This window comes from Magallana gigas, chromosome 4 (assembly GCF_963853765.1).
Source record: "Magallana gigas chromosome 4, xbMagGiga1.1, whole genome shotgun sequence".
In the NCBI taxonomy this organism is placed as follows: Eukaryota; Metazoa; Mollusca; class Bivalvia; order Ostreida; family Ostreidae; genus Magallana; species Magallana gigas.
In genome coordinates this window covers 16568162-16582392 of record NC_088856.1, presented here as the reverse complement: position 1 = coordinate 16582392, position 14231 = coordinate 16568162, and the positions used below count along the sequence as shown (strand labels likewise).

General features: G+C 32.6%; 2 long non-coding RNA genes across 2 annotated transcripts; one reads left to right on the top strand and one right to left on the bottom strand.

Moving 5' to 3' along the window:
- The first annotated feature begins 4765 nt into the window (after nt 1–4765).
- LOC117683026 (uncharacterized) lies at nt 4766–7577 on the top strand. The gene is made up of 2 exons (XR_010712883.1): nt 4766–4962; nt 5555–7577. It is a non-coding gene; the product is annotated as an uncharacterized lncRNA (long non-coding RNA).
- Nucleotides 7578–8010: 433 nt separating this feature from the next.
- LOC136274499 (uncharacterized) lies at nt 8011–11010 on the bottom strand. Its single transcript, XR_010712882.1, has 2 exons — nt 9857–11010; nt 8011–8346 (listed from the first exon to the last, which is right to left on the bottom strand). It is a non-coding gene; the product is annotated as an uncharacterized lncRNA (long non-coding RNA).
- Nucleotides 11011–14231: the final 3221 nt, after the last annotated feature.

The following is a 14231-nucleotide window of genomic DNA, read 5'->3' as shown; positions in this document are numbered from 1 at the left end:
AAATCTGCCCATGCAAGCGTTTTAAGATATCGTATTCATCGGTAAAAAGGCGACGAGAATACCTTTAAAAAGAAATCTGACTGTAATGAAATATACGGATACAAATTTCTAAATCTACAATACTTAGAATAACTAGATACGTCAGAACATCAGACCTATATCAATCATTTTGGCTGAAAATTCGAAGGTAAAAATAGCCACTTTGAAGCGGCGTAACTCCGTTATTTTAGCATCCATATCGATGCGGTTTTTTGCATTTAATTTTGGTAAATAAACTCTTTGACATAAATTTCACATCGGCTGGGCTGCAGGTACCCTTTAATAAAAATAAGTCTTAAGCAAGGAGATCGTGAGTTTATGTTCAATAAAGAAGGTCACTTGATAAACGAAAATAATTCAGACAAATTACAAGAAGCCATCATAAAAATGGAATTTTTTATTTTAGTTTTTTTTATCTGAAGTTCTAATTTTGAACCATTTTTCAATTTTGATATTCTATCGATTGCCTTGTTAAAGAAAGGTCCAATTGATCGGGTGTGACAAAATGGGATAATTAATTTATCTACTTAATAGATGGTACATATGTAACATAATTGTACAAGCAGTTGTCGTCCCCTGAAACTTGATTTGACCTCTGTAATTGTTGATTTACATCACCAGGCACTACATTTCGTGCAAATGCAAGATCAAATTAAAGATAGTTTTACATTTTCATTATGATTTGCATGTAAATCCTTCTCGTAGTATTTTTATTAGTTTTCTTATTCTAAAAATTTAAACTAATAATGCTTTTTTGAAGGGTGTTTTTTGTACTTAACATAACATAACATAACATAACCTGCATGAGTGGGTTATTTAATTTTCTTTTGTATCATACCATATGAAGTTTTCTTTGAATTTTTCGTATTAAACGAAGTTAAACTTATAGGCTAAAGCTGACATTTAATTAGCTAAGCAATACATTTGAAAGCAGCTTTTAAAAGTAAAACTAATGTGGGTACTCATGCGCAAGCATTGTTTAACTCGATCATGTCTATTTCTGGCTTGTCATTTCAAAACTGCTTGAACTATAATCGATTAAGAGAGGAAAATATCAATTTGATTATTTTAAACCTGTTAGGGTTTTTTGCGATACTGCATAAGTTTATGTATTTTTACTGATTTTCTGAATGTTTACTCAGTAGAATAACCACCGAATGCTGAAGGGGATTACTTTGATGAAATAGGGTCATTGTTATAACAAATAAACTACGGTCCCTTGTACGACTATAAATGAGCGGTTTTAAATCATATTTTAGATAGTTATAGTATTTAGATTAAAGATGGAAAAAATTGTTTTTAAATAAGCGTTAAAAAGATAGATCTTTCTAATACATTTCATCATCTATCCTTTTATATTTCAATGGTATTTAATACTAACCATGTTACTGGTTGCGTACCAGTAAAGTCTTATCATTTATTATTTTCTCCGCTTTTGTTTTGATTAAAATGAAAACTTGATGTTGCCGAGTGCATATATGTCTCAATAGGTGGAAAACGAATGAACTGTAGTTTTTAAACATTGAACGTGTTGCTTTTTATCTTTTTTAACAACCAATGTGTAGATGTCTGAAAAACTTCAAGTATTTAAACACTGGCTGATTTTGTTTTCAAGCTTTACATTTCAAAATCAAATATGTCTGGATTACTGTTAATAACATATAAAAAGACCATTTTTCCACGTGACAGGGTCTTTTATCATAGGAAAAGATATAACAAAATGTCAAATGTAGTTTAGTCTGAAACATAGAATATATGGGATTTTGTACTAACATACATTTTACAGGAGGGGATGGAGAATGACTAAAGTCATACGCTCCCTTCCAGAAATTTCAAAACAGTTCAAATGAATAAGTTCATAAATGTTCATCGCATCTGTCCAATGAATATAGACAAAAATAACAAACGTATTTTGAAATGTATGAAAACTTAAAGATGAATATAATGTATAAAAATAAATAACTGTTCACCACTATTACAAAACGCAAGTCAGGACAAATCGGTTTTCCCTGGTAATATCTATTTCTGTCTCAGGTACCAACAGGTATTGTTCAGCAATTTTACGAGGGTGCATAAGTGCCAATTCAATTCTGCATAAAATTGTAATGTTGCATCACTGAATTTTGCTTTTTGTTATTTAGATTGATCGTTGCCAAAGTGACCAGAACGTGGTATGATGTGACCTTTGTTAGAATAGCGTTGTAAAGAGTTATTGTTGCTGTCAAGCTCTGTAGGTCGCCATTTATAGGAAAACACATCTCAAATTGAAATCATTGCGTGGACCCTGAGACAATGAATAAGCTAGGTAACCGGATGCTTTAGGTCCGGGAACCAGGGTAATCAATCTTGGAATCATTTCATTTAGAAATGTGAGAATCAAGATATTACCAAATAAGTATAAATTTTGATTTCGAACCTTGCTTTGATTCTGCAGGCCTCTTGTTCATGTATGTTAATTTCTTACTCAGAATTACTTAACTGATTGTAATATTATTGTTTTTAACTCCATATTTTGTTAGGTTCTTAAAACAGTAAGCTAGAGAACTTATCAATTACAATGAAAGGATTTAAACCACCTCAGTCATCTCAAATCTGTTATTGTAAAAATAAGAAGCCGCACTTGTTTATGCTAGTAAGACGTTAAAAGGTATAACAATATTATAAGACATAAAGTGTAGACACCTATACGCTTCCGTAAAAAAAGGTTCCGGTAAATTGTTCAAGTGACAATTAGGAGTTGAAGGTAAGCAATACTTCAAAATATATATTATGTGTCCTTCTATAATTTGCAAGATACGCAATATATTTACTGACATTAAGTACACCTTTAAAAATTCATTTTTTTATATGAAGTGTACAAAGTTGCTTATCATTTACAATCAATCAAAACGAAAGAACATTTTATTTTACTTTACGTTCGTTACACAGTAAATGTTTGATCTTTATTAAGTCGCATATATTTTGATAATGGGTGATACATATGTCTAATTTTATGCAGTCTACAGTAACTTTAAACAATGATAAAGTTTAAAACAGTATCGTTTTTGTTTAATGTTCATCTGATTGTGAAACATTCCGTTAATCTTTTCAACTAGTTTTGATTATTCAGACACATTCCACACAAATTATAGCGGTTTAATGATCTAGAAAAATATTCATTGTTATCAGAAGAATGAGTTGGTGGGATCTTTCAGATCGATGTAGACAAAATAAAACAGGACCACAAAGGTCTGCACTAAGTCGTTCCCACGGTCCGTTCGGAAGGGGGCTTATTTTTAGTGGTTCTCGCTGTATGACAGGTTTTCTCATAGCCTGGCATGCAACACATCTTCCAATAATTCTTTCAAATTCCTCGTTAATGTTTGGAAACCAGATTTTGGAACGGATAAATTACTTTGTTTTTCTTGATTCCTTGATGTCCTTCGTGTGCGATTCCAATGGCTCGGTTCCTGAGATTTCTCAGTATCACTATTCGATTTCATCGCAACAAAGTTTTGTCAGTATGAACTGTGAGTTCATCTCGTAGACTTCGAAGAGTACTGAGCTATACCATGTCATTGTCTTCATCAGCTTGAATATGGTTGATTTTATGCCACTGTCCGTTTCTGGTAAACTTAATGGCTCTCTGGATTGTTTTGTCCATTAGAGCGGCTGACTTTATTTTATCAAGTGGCTTTGCCCTTGGTACAGAAGTCTCACAGATAAAGTTTACGTAAAACCCTGCATTTTGTTATTGCTGTTTCATATCTATTGTTATCGTCAGGTTCTTGGTCTGATTTATTTGCTTCATATCTGTCATGTGTATGCTCTCCAACGTAATGTAGGAGAAGTGCTCATTTTCTTGTATCATCTTTGATTTTCTTTTCTAGAAAAAAGATTTTAGCCGGGCAGTTTATTTTTTCCACCTTTTTCCAACATTTGTTTTGTCATTTTGTCAATTCCGGGAAAGTAGGATTGTGTGTCATACCTTTATTGTAGTCGACGGTTCATGACGGCGTTAATGCAGTGCTTTTCTGTCTTTAGGATTAATCCTCGATCCTCGTCGCCAATGTAGTGTTTCATATATTTTATTGTTCTGCTGTTCTGGTGGTACAATGATACAGAATAACTTCCGGCAAAGACGGATCATAAAGTATCGGATATTACAATCCTAGTCATAAATAACTTTATAGTTTTAATCTTGAATATACCAGATTTACCCCGGTTTATGTTTTAATATTTATACACAATCTATATTGAATTTTTTTTATATTAACATTATGGATTTTGAAAAGAAATTTTCATTCGTATAATAATAAATAAGTCAAATAATTTATTTATCAATCTGCTTTGCTCCTTCTTCTAAATTGTTTTCACTAATTTAATGTATTTCTAAACATATGCTCGTCACTTTTACATAAAGAGACTCAGAGTACATGTAGAACAATAAAACACACTATTTTTATAGATCTATTGTCGTAATAACGAGATAATGAACTCGTAATAAGGAGATAATGGACTCGTAATAACCATATCATGAACTCGTTATAATAAGATCTTTTTTTCGTAATAACAAGATGATTAAGTCGTTATAACGACATCTTTTCTCTTAATTACGAGAGATAAAAATATATTTTATGTAGCCTAATTCGTCTTTCGTACTTTATTCATCTAACATTCAATTTTACAAAATATGCCAATAAGGCTAGCGCTAAATGTAAAAGACTACAATATCAGTAGGTACATGTCGTCCTCTCTATAAATAACGTTCAGTCGTCGTTTGAAATATATCTATGTTACTGATGTATGATATTTATCATTTTAATAGCCTAAATAAAAATGTTTAATAATTATTCTACGGCCTTGTCATACTTTACATTTAGAGTAACCTCTCTTGGAAAAAGAAAAACACAAGACGCTCGCTCTAAACGACTTCAAACGCTGGTAAGATATAATTTCTGTGTTGATGGAATAAGTTTAATTTAATTAATGTGATTAATTACCAGCTATTGATAAAATTGATGTAATGTCGTTTTGTTACGGAAACTTAAAAGGACACGATTTGAGATTAAAATTTGTTTTATATTTATTCTTTATGTATAAAATGGTTTACTGGTGCATTTTAAATGGTTGACCAAAATATTGAATGTTAAAGTCAAGTAACAAGCGAGAAGCAGAGGTAAGAATTGATTGTTATGTAAACAAAGCTCGAGTCTTATAGTTGTTTACAAAAAATGTAATGTAGAGAATTACAATTTCTTAGACAAAATGATATGTAAAAACAATTTAAACTAATTCAATATCTTCATAAATACTGTTGTTAACAAAGAAAGATACATTTGATTGAAACTTACACCAATACAACACACATGTAAAAAAAAAATGACAATATTTGAGCTTTGTTTACAAAACAAAGAATTATGAACTCTGTATCTTGCTTATAACTTGATATTTGACTTTCAAATTTTGACATAGCATTATAAACTTCTATATTTTAAGTCAAATCGTGTCCAAGTCCCTTTAATTAAACTTGCAGATAAAGAAGATAAACGGAGGTAACTTAAGGCTCATACTGCTGATTTGGATAAACAAAGGGAATCTCCAATCAGCTGATATTAAGATCCAGTGTCATAAAACCGCACAGATGCCAACTCTTTTGGAAGGGGTGGTAAAGGACAGCTTCGTTGTGTCTGGTGTCCGAAACAAAGCCACAAATAAAGAAGACCGTGGCGGATCCAAACCGATATCTCTGGAATCTTTCATCCTCGGACAAAATCTCCAACAGATTGCTTCGATCTTGCACCGTTCGCCTCGGAACTCGCATTATATTCCACACATGTAGAAGGATACGTCTGTCAGCTATTTTGGGTGCTGAGTTAAACGCTTAAGACAAGTGCTTAGCATTCTCAGATATTTTGAGAAATACTCAAGACATGTCTCAACTTGAGTGAAACTCTTTTTTCGTGGAACACTTTCTTGAGTCAAACTCAAGTATTTGTGAAAATTTTTCAGATTTTAGTAAAAAAGACCGTTGATTTCGACTTAAGACGTACGTGGCCTCCGGATCGGCATTCTTTGATTGAGTATAATTAAATGGGATATCGAACAGTTATTTGATATATTATCATATACTTAGATGGATCCCCTGAACAGCATCAAGGACGACATCCGATGTCATCTTTGCGATACTAACAAAGTGCAAAGCTACTGCGACTTTTGTTGTGTAAATCTCTGCATGCGTTGTATAGGAAGTCACATCTCTGATGAATACGACGATCATAAAATAGTCCCAATTCAGCAACGCAGATCTACAGTGATTTATCCAAAATGCACAGAACACCACCACAAAACGTGTGAATTGCAGTGTAAGCATTGTAATATGTTTATTTGTACTATATGTTCTGCATCTGAAAAACACACGTTACATGATTTCATTGTTCTGGAACAGTTGTATACAAAGAAAAGAACGGAGATAGAAAAGGATACTAAACAATTAGAGCTCTACATTTTTCCTTCATATGAAGACATTTCAGACAGTCTGAAAAATCAAATTGCCATCCTCGATGGTGAGTACCAAAGATTTACGACAATGATATCAAATCAAGGCGAAGAATGGCACAAAGAAATTGACGACGTTATCGCCAGAATAAAAAATGAATTGAACGAGATAAAAGTAAAACACCTAGACGTTCTGGAGAAACATTTGAATGAAATCAAGGACATAAAACTTTTGATACAAGAAAATATTTTAGATTTGAAGAAGCTTGAAGAATCAAAAAATGTGTCATCGGTTATTGAATACAGGTCAACATACAAAAAATTTTCTAAGTTTCCACCCAAAATTCATGTCACAATGCCAGAAATGTTTACAAAATCGATTCCAATTGATCAAATTAGAGAAATAAAATCTTTTGATACTGCAACCGATATTTATGGCTTCACAATTAAGAGAGCCGATGGATCACAAAAAGAATTTTTTGAAACACCCATGGTCATCAAAATCTTTAACACCGAGTGTAAATATATCCGCGGTGTTTCCGTTTTCAATGATGATCAGATATGGACTTGTGCTGCAGTGGGTGAAATGAAATGTTTTGATAGTGATGGGAAATGTACAAATACAATCGCAACAATATCAAACAGGTTAGCAAGTGATATAGCTGTATCACGTGATGGACATTTAGAGTATAGCGATTGGAAATTAAAGACTGCGAATAAAATGTGCAATAGAAAAATAGAGGAAACTAGAGCAGAGCTCGTGGCAAAGCCCCGAGTAGGTCTTCCGTTGTTGCTGCGAGTTGAAAATATATGTTACGATTATAATGACTATACTTTCAGTTCTGCTTTTGTTATAAAAATGTGTTGTAATTGAAAGTATGTATATTAAACGTGTTTTGAAAAAAGAAAGGAAGAAAATATTTTAGGAAAACTATTTGTCGAGCAGAGTTTATGTAATCGTTTCAAACATTGTTTAAAAAATGAGATCATGTTTAATGGCGAGTTAAATTTTCAAAGGGTAGCAAGCATTGTTATAAACATTAAACAGTATGTACTCATGATTCATGTCAGGAATTGTATTTCTTTTTTAAACTGAACTCGCCTACAAAACACGTAAACTTTTCTCAAAGATAACTTCTATATTAAAATATTTCTAAATTTTAGAAGACTATGTGCAAGTTTAGAATTGCGTGCTGACAAAATTTACAGACCCTAAAACGTACTACTACACCAAAAAAGCGTGCGGCCAACGTGCGAGAAACGTTTCGTGTAAACCTTTTAGAGTTTCATGTAAACCGTTTAGCGTTTCGGGCAAAGCGTGTAAATCGTTTCGAGCAAAGCGTGCGAGAACCGTTTGAAACGTTCATCAGATTTCATTCGGAACCCTCTGACAAGTTAATTGTTTCAAAATGGCGCGCGTGTTTTACATGTTTTACATTACTTTAACAAAATTGAACGAATTTTTAACAAACAAAAGAAAGGTATATGTATTAAAAGACGACTAGTTACAGAGTACATGTATATTTAACGTTTTCATGCGATGTTTCAGTACTGAAACAATATTAAAATTCGCTATACATAAAAAATATTAAATACAGTTAGCGAAACATGATTTCTATTGGAACAAACCTAAATCAACTTTAACTTGCACGATCATGTTTTGATAAGCATGTATTTTTATTATCTATTTACATCGATAACTCTTACTGAGACCATTCGGCTGTGTACAAGCAGCACACATAACCTCGGACATCGGGCGAGACCTGCACCTGGCTGAACCTGTCAATCAAACTCTGTGTATTTGTTTTCATTGGATGGTCAGGCGTCTCTCTTTTGTCAAAAGCCAATGGAAAATTAATGAATTCAAGGTAATCGGAATCAGAATTTGATAAAACACACAATTTAAATGATAGAAAATTTATTAATTATATGAACAAAATTAAATGTAAACATTGAAAGGAAATAAAAAAATTAATTATTATGGGAATCTATACGCATGGTACTCAATTAAAATAGATTATATTATGATTTTATTATTTTATGTAGTAAAATCACCCTTCCAACTGTTACTCAATTACATAACAATTGTTGACCTGGGGCTATAAATGTTCTGAGCTGTGTGCGCTGAAGCGGCACAAGATTCTCGATCGCATGCGGCAATTGAATTAACACAGACTGGCCGAATAAACAAAGGGGTGGGAAAGTGAAACAAAATGTTACACATAAGAAGAAACCACCAAAAATGTTTTTCGACAGATCTTGATATCTTTTCTCCAATTAAAAAAAAATCCAGCGCGAGCACCTGTCAGCGGGGCGGGAGGAGTGGGGGGGGGGGGGGGGCAGCAATGAGTTCGCTTCCACAATGAAACTACAGAAGTGATTAATATGTGACCGATAGAATCTAATCTAAAGTTGTTTAAACTCATGTGAATATTTTCTAAAATAATCATCGAATGCCTCAATTCAGGGCATTCCTTTATCGTGCTAGCACCTACCGCAAACATGTAACATGGAACTTTGATTATAATTTGATTTGATTTTTAAACTACCTTGTACGCTATCGTATAAATCAATGCTTAATCAACTGTAAAAGTAAAATAACTTTATCTTAAACCAATATAATAGTTGAAAACATAATAAAATAAAGTTGTGTCCGTGCAAAATATGAAACATAAACGCGTCATAAGGTACATGTAGAAGAACACGAACCGACCGCGGATCACTTAACCACTCGCGCCGGATCTCCTCAGCCATGTGCGAGGGATGATCATTATTTAAAGGTTTAATATTTGAGGGGGGATGGGGTGGGGGGTGTTGATTTAAAACATTAATTGTACAGTTTTTAAAGTAGTTTACATAAACCAACCAACCATTAGTTTATGTCTAACGATTTTTCCGATCTGGAGTAATATCGTTCATTAATATTCATTTACACTCAAATATTTAATTAAATATATACAAGCAGGACAAACCTTTATAACATAAAATTAAAACAGTTCTTGTATATACGGCTATATTAACTCAAACACGTTCATATGCATGCAAGTGTAAGTCGCGGTGTGCGAATCTTGTGTATTAAATAACCGCTTACCGCTAGGTAATGCAGCCATGGCTGATCTCCTCGGCCGTGGGCGAAGGATAGATTACGTAAAGGTACAACGCACAGAAACGCACAACTCAGAACCAAGGAAGATTTGAAAAGTTTGCAGTATAATGACCTTACTCTATCAAATAGAAGTTCTTTATTTTAAACTAAAAACCCACAATTGATCTATGTCTATTATTGCTTTAGAGAATGACATTGCTTTTATTAATTAAATGAACTACATGTATTTCTTACTTGACATCCAATCGTTTAATCCACAAAAGATTTTGTGTAATCAAAACTAAAACAATTCTTGAGTTCGCGGCTAAATAAATTCATATATGAGAGACGCAACTCTCGTGTATTAGATAACCACTGACCGCTAGGTAGTCCAGCCGCGACCACGGTGACCGACTTTCTCGGCCGCGGGCGAGGGAGAGCTTACGTAATGGTACACACACAGCTCTGATTCAAGGCAGATTTTGAATGCATGATGTTTATATTAAAAAGGTAATGCATATATTTTTTCATTCCATATTTTGTGTTTTACTAGAAAAGAAAAAGAATGTTTTGTTTTCCAATTCCCGTTTTTAAGGATTGTGCACTATAAGAACTTAACAACGACTTAAACTCCTAAAAAAAAGCATGTATTCTAAAAAAAAAATTCTTATGAATTAATGCCTCCTGTATAAACCAGCATACTTTCTGCGGTAACTTCATGCCAGTTGTACGCACAAAGTCTTTCGTTAACTTGTCAAATAAAAACAGGTACATGCTAACATGTAAAGCTTTTTACACTCATACTACACAAACCACTTACAAAATAACATTGAAACGACCTTCATGAGATCCCAACAAACAACTTTTCCAGCGACAGCCATATCAAAATCCTAACCGTTTTTGAGTTATTAAGCAAAATTTTTTAGGGGCCATTGGCCCTTAATTTAAGGGGCCAGCCCCTTTTTATTGGTGTCAAATGAAAGCCCTTGTTATTTTGCACAACTTTTATTCTACATGTCTTTACAAAATTTTTTTCGTTCAAAAGATATAAAGGAAAACATGTCTAAATTTTTGCACTTTTTTAAATCCTGTTTTTTGACCCCCTACCTTTTCCTAAATAAAAAACGTAATCTAAAAACATAAACAGATGTGCACAACTACAATGTCTCTGTTATTCAAATTCGTTGGATTCCCATTCCCTGCTATCATAGTCTCGGAGCCTTTGTCTGGAAACAAAAGGCCCTAAAAAAATTTAAAAGGGGAATAACTCTTTAACGGAAAGGGAATTCTACATTTTATGAATTGCTTAAGATAGTGTTTTGTAAAGTACATTAGCCCTGAAAATTTGAGCAAAAACCGTTTAGAAATGAGCAAGATATGAAGCCTCAAAGTTCGCGTCTAGGAAACAAAAAAAAAAACTAGAGCAGAGCTCGTGGCAAAGCCACGAGTAGGTCTTCCGTTGTTGCTGCGAGTTGAAAATATATGTGATGTGGTGTCAAACGATTATAATTACTAAACTTTCAGTTCTGCTTTTGTTATAAAAACGTTTTGTGATTGAAAGCCTGTATATAAATCGTGTATTGGAAAAGAAAATAAGAAAATGTTTTAGGAAAACTATTTGTCGCACACAGTTTATGTAATCGTAACAAACATTATTTAAAAAATGAGATATTTAATGGCGAGTTAAATTTTCAGAGGGTAGCAAGCATTGTTGTAAACAGTATGTACTCATCGGTCATGTCAGGAATTGTGGTTTTTTTTTAAAAACCGAACCCGTTTACAAAACACGTAACCTTTTCTCTAAGATAATTTCTTTATTTAAATATTTCTTAATTTTTAAAAACAATGTACAATTTAGAATTGTTGCGTGCTGACAAATTTACAGACCCTGAAACGTACTACTATACCGAAAAAGCGTGCGACTTACGTGCAAGAAACGTTTCGTGTTAACCGTTTAGCGTTTCGTGTGAATCGTGAAGCGTTTCGTGTAAACCGTTTAGCGTTTCGGGCAAAGTGTGCAGAGTTTCGGACAAAGCGTGCGAGAACTATGTGAAACGTTCATCAGATTTCATTCGGAACTCTCTGACAATTTGTTTCAAAATGGCGCCCGTGTTTTACATTACATGTACTTTAAACTGTTTGTAATTGGCAAAACTCTTTTGTAGGTATTTACATGAAAAAAAATCTAGAGGAAATGATATACTTATCTTTTTACAAAATTGAATTTATTTTTAACAAACAAAAGAAAGGTATATATGTATTAAAAGACGACTAGTTACAGAGTACATGTATATATAACGTTTTTATACGATGTTTCAGTACTGGTCCAGTCGTTTTACCGGTAACGAATATTTGCCAGTATCGAATAATATTTAGAAAAATTACTAGTGGAAGACGAAGTTGAGGTTTTAAAAAATCCTAGCTAGGTAATTATAAAACAAAAATAAATATTCTATCAGTGCAAAGTTGTTTGCCACTTTGTATTTTGGAGAGGATTTATATAGGCTTTGCCTGTTGCCTAATCCATTTGATTACTCAATAAAATATGTTTAAATTAAGTTGTTTGCCATTTGCACGATTATTTACCGAATTGTTTACAAATTAAACTGACCCAGATATGAGCTGCCGGAAGATCAAAGCAGAAAAAACGAAAGTGTGAAAACAATTAAACCTAACTATGAAAATAAGTTTGTTATTGATCCCTATTTAGTGGATAATAAGTAAATATAATTCATTTCAAAAGTTAATGCATCATATCAAATAATAATGGAGCTTTGAATGAAATTACGACTTCAAATAGAACCACGTGTAGTTTTCCTGGTTTCGGTTCATTGCGACAGAAGTATTATTTGGCTGCATATATTGATAGATATACGGGAAAAACAAAGGAAAATGGCAACTACTTATCATCAATTACTATTATAAAGTGTTTTTATGAAAATTCAATATTACAAAGTAACGCAAATGAAAACTGTTCAAGTCCAGTTTTAATTTGACGGGAAAACGGTATGATAAAAATAACGATCATATTATTTGTTTAAAAGACATATTCCCACAATTGTTTTTCATTCTTCATATATAAGTCCATTAACATGTACCTCTAGTAATTTTTGAAATTAATTCGCCTCAAAATATTCGGTCAGAGGTGATAAAGGGCGCTTAATTCGATACTGGGAAACGAATTCGAAACTAGGAAAATGGAGGGGGTGTTGAAATTACTTCCTTTATATTTTCGGAAGTTTGATACTACAGTTTAGAAGGACAAAGAAACGCGATTTAAACATAAAATAAAACCATTTGGAATTCCGATAATAATAGTTGCATGCACGACGAAACCGCATACTGATTCGTTACCGGTAAAATGACTGTACAATATTAAAATTCGCTATACATAAAAAATATTAAATACAATTAGCAAAACATGATTTCTGTTGGAACAAGCCTTTAGTTAATCAACTTTAACTTACACGAGCATGTTTTGATAAGCTTGTATTTTTTTATATTTATTTACATCGATAACTCTTACTAAGACCATTCGGCTTTGTATAAGCGGCACACATAACCTTGGATATCGGGTGAGACCTGCACCTGGCTGAACCTGTCAATCAAACTCTGTGTATTTGTTTTCATTGGATGGTCAAGCGTCTCTTTTTTTGTCAATAGCCAATGGAAAAACTAATGACTTCAAGGTTATCGGAATCAGTATTTGTTGAAGCACACAATTTAAATGATAGAAAATTTATTAATTATTTGAACAAAATTAAATGTAAACATAGAAAGAAAACATACTGATCATTTCTAGGAATTGCGGGAAGTAAGTTCTTTGGAATCCCGATTATAGATATTTTTACAAGTAATTATTTTAATTATTTAAACCACTGTTAACGGAAAACAAGAGGTCTTAGAAGTAATTAACGCACAGGGATTGGCCTACAATGTACACAGTTATGCAATTAATTATTATTGGAATCTTTACGTATGGTACTTAATTCAAATAGATCATGATAATCTATACACTATACGCCGTAATACATGTACATGTAAGGAGCGCCGGTAATATATACGAAGATTGAATCAAAAATTTAAATCATTTTTATTTCTTGTTCTTTTCAATACAATGTTATATTACTTTGGAAAAAAAATCCGAAATAGTAATTACAACTTTCTTTTTTGTTTTAATCATTTGAATTTTTTCTGAGGTACATGAATATGTACAGAACATATTTATTTACGCGAATGATACGACATAGGAAAAAATTATCGGATGTTTGTATAACATCTAACGAATGTGACTAATTTAATTTTAAATATTTTTCCACAGTTTCAATGTAAATAACATCAGATTTATTTACTGTTTGTATTTTTACATCGTATTCTCTGAAACCAATTAAAATACTAATGTTAGAACAAATATCAAATCCCGCCGAATACTGAAAACCCGATTTCAGTTTGTATTCATACGGATTTTATTTTTGGTATTGACTATTGAGTTACGGTAACATTTTTTCTGGATGATTTTTTTTTTATTTATTATTTTATGTAGTAAAAGCATCATTCCAATTGTTACTCAATTAACATAGCAATTGATGACCCAGGGCTATATATGTTCTGAACTGTGTGCGCTGAAGCG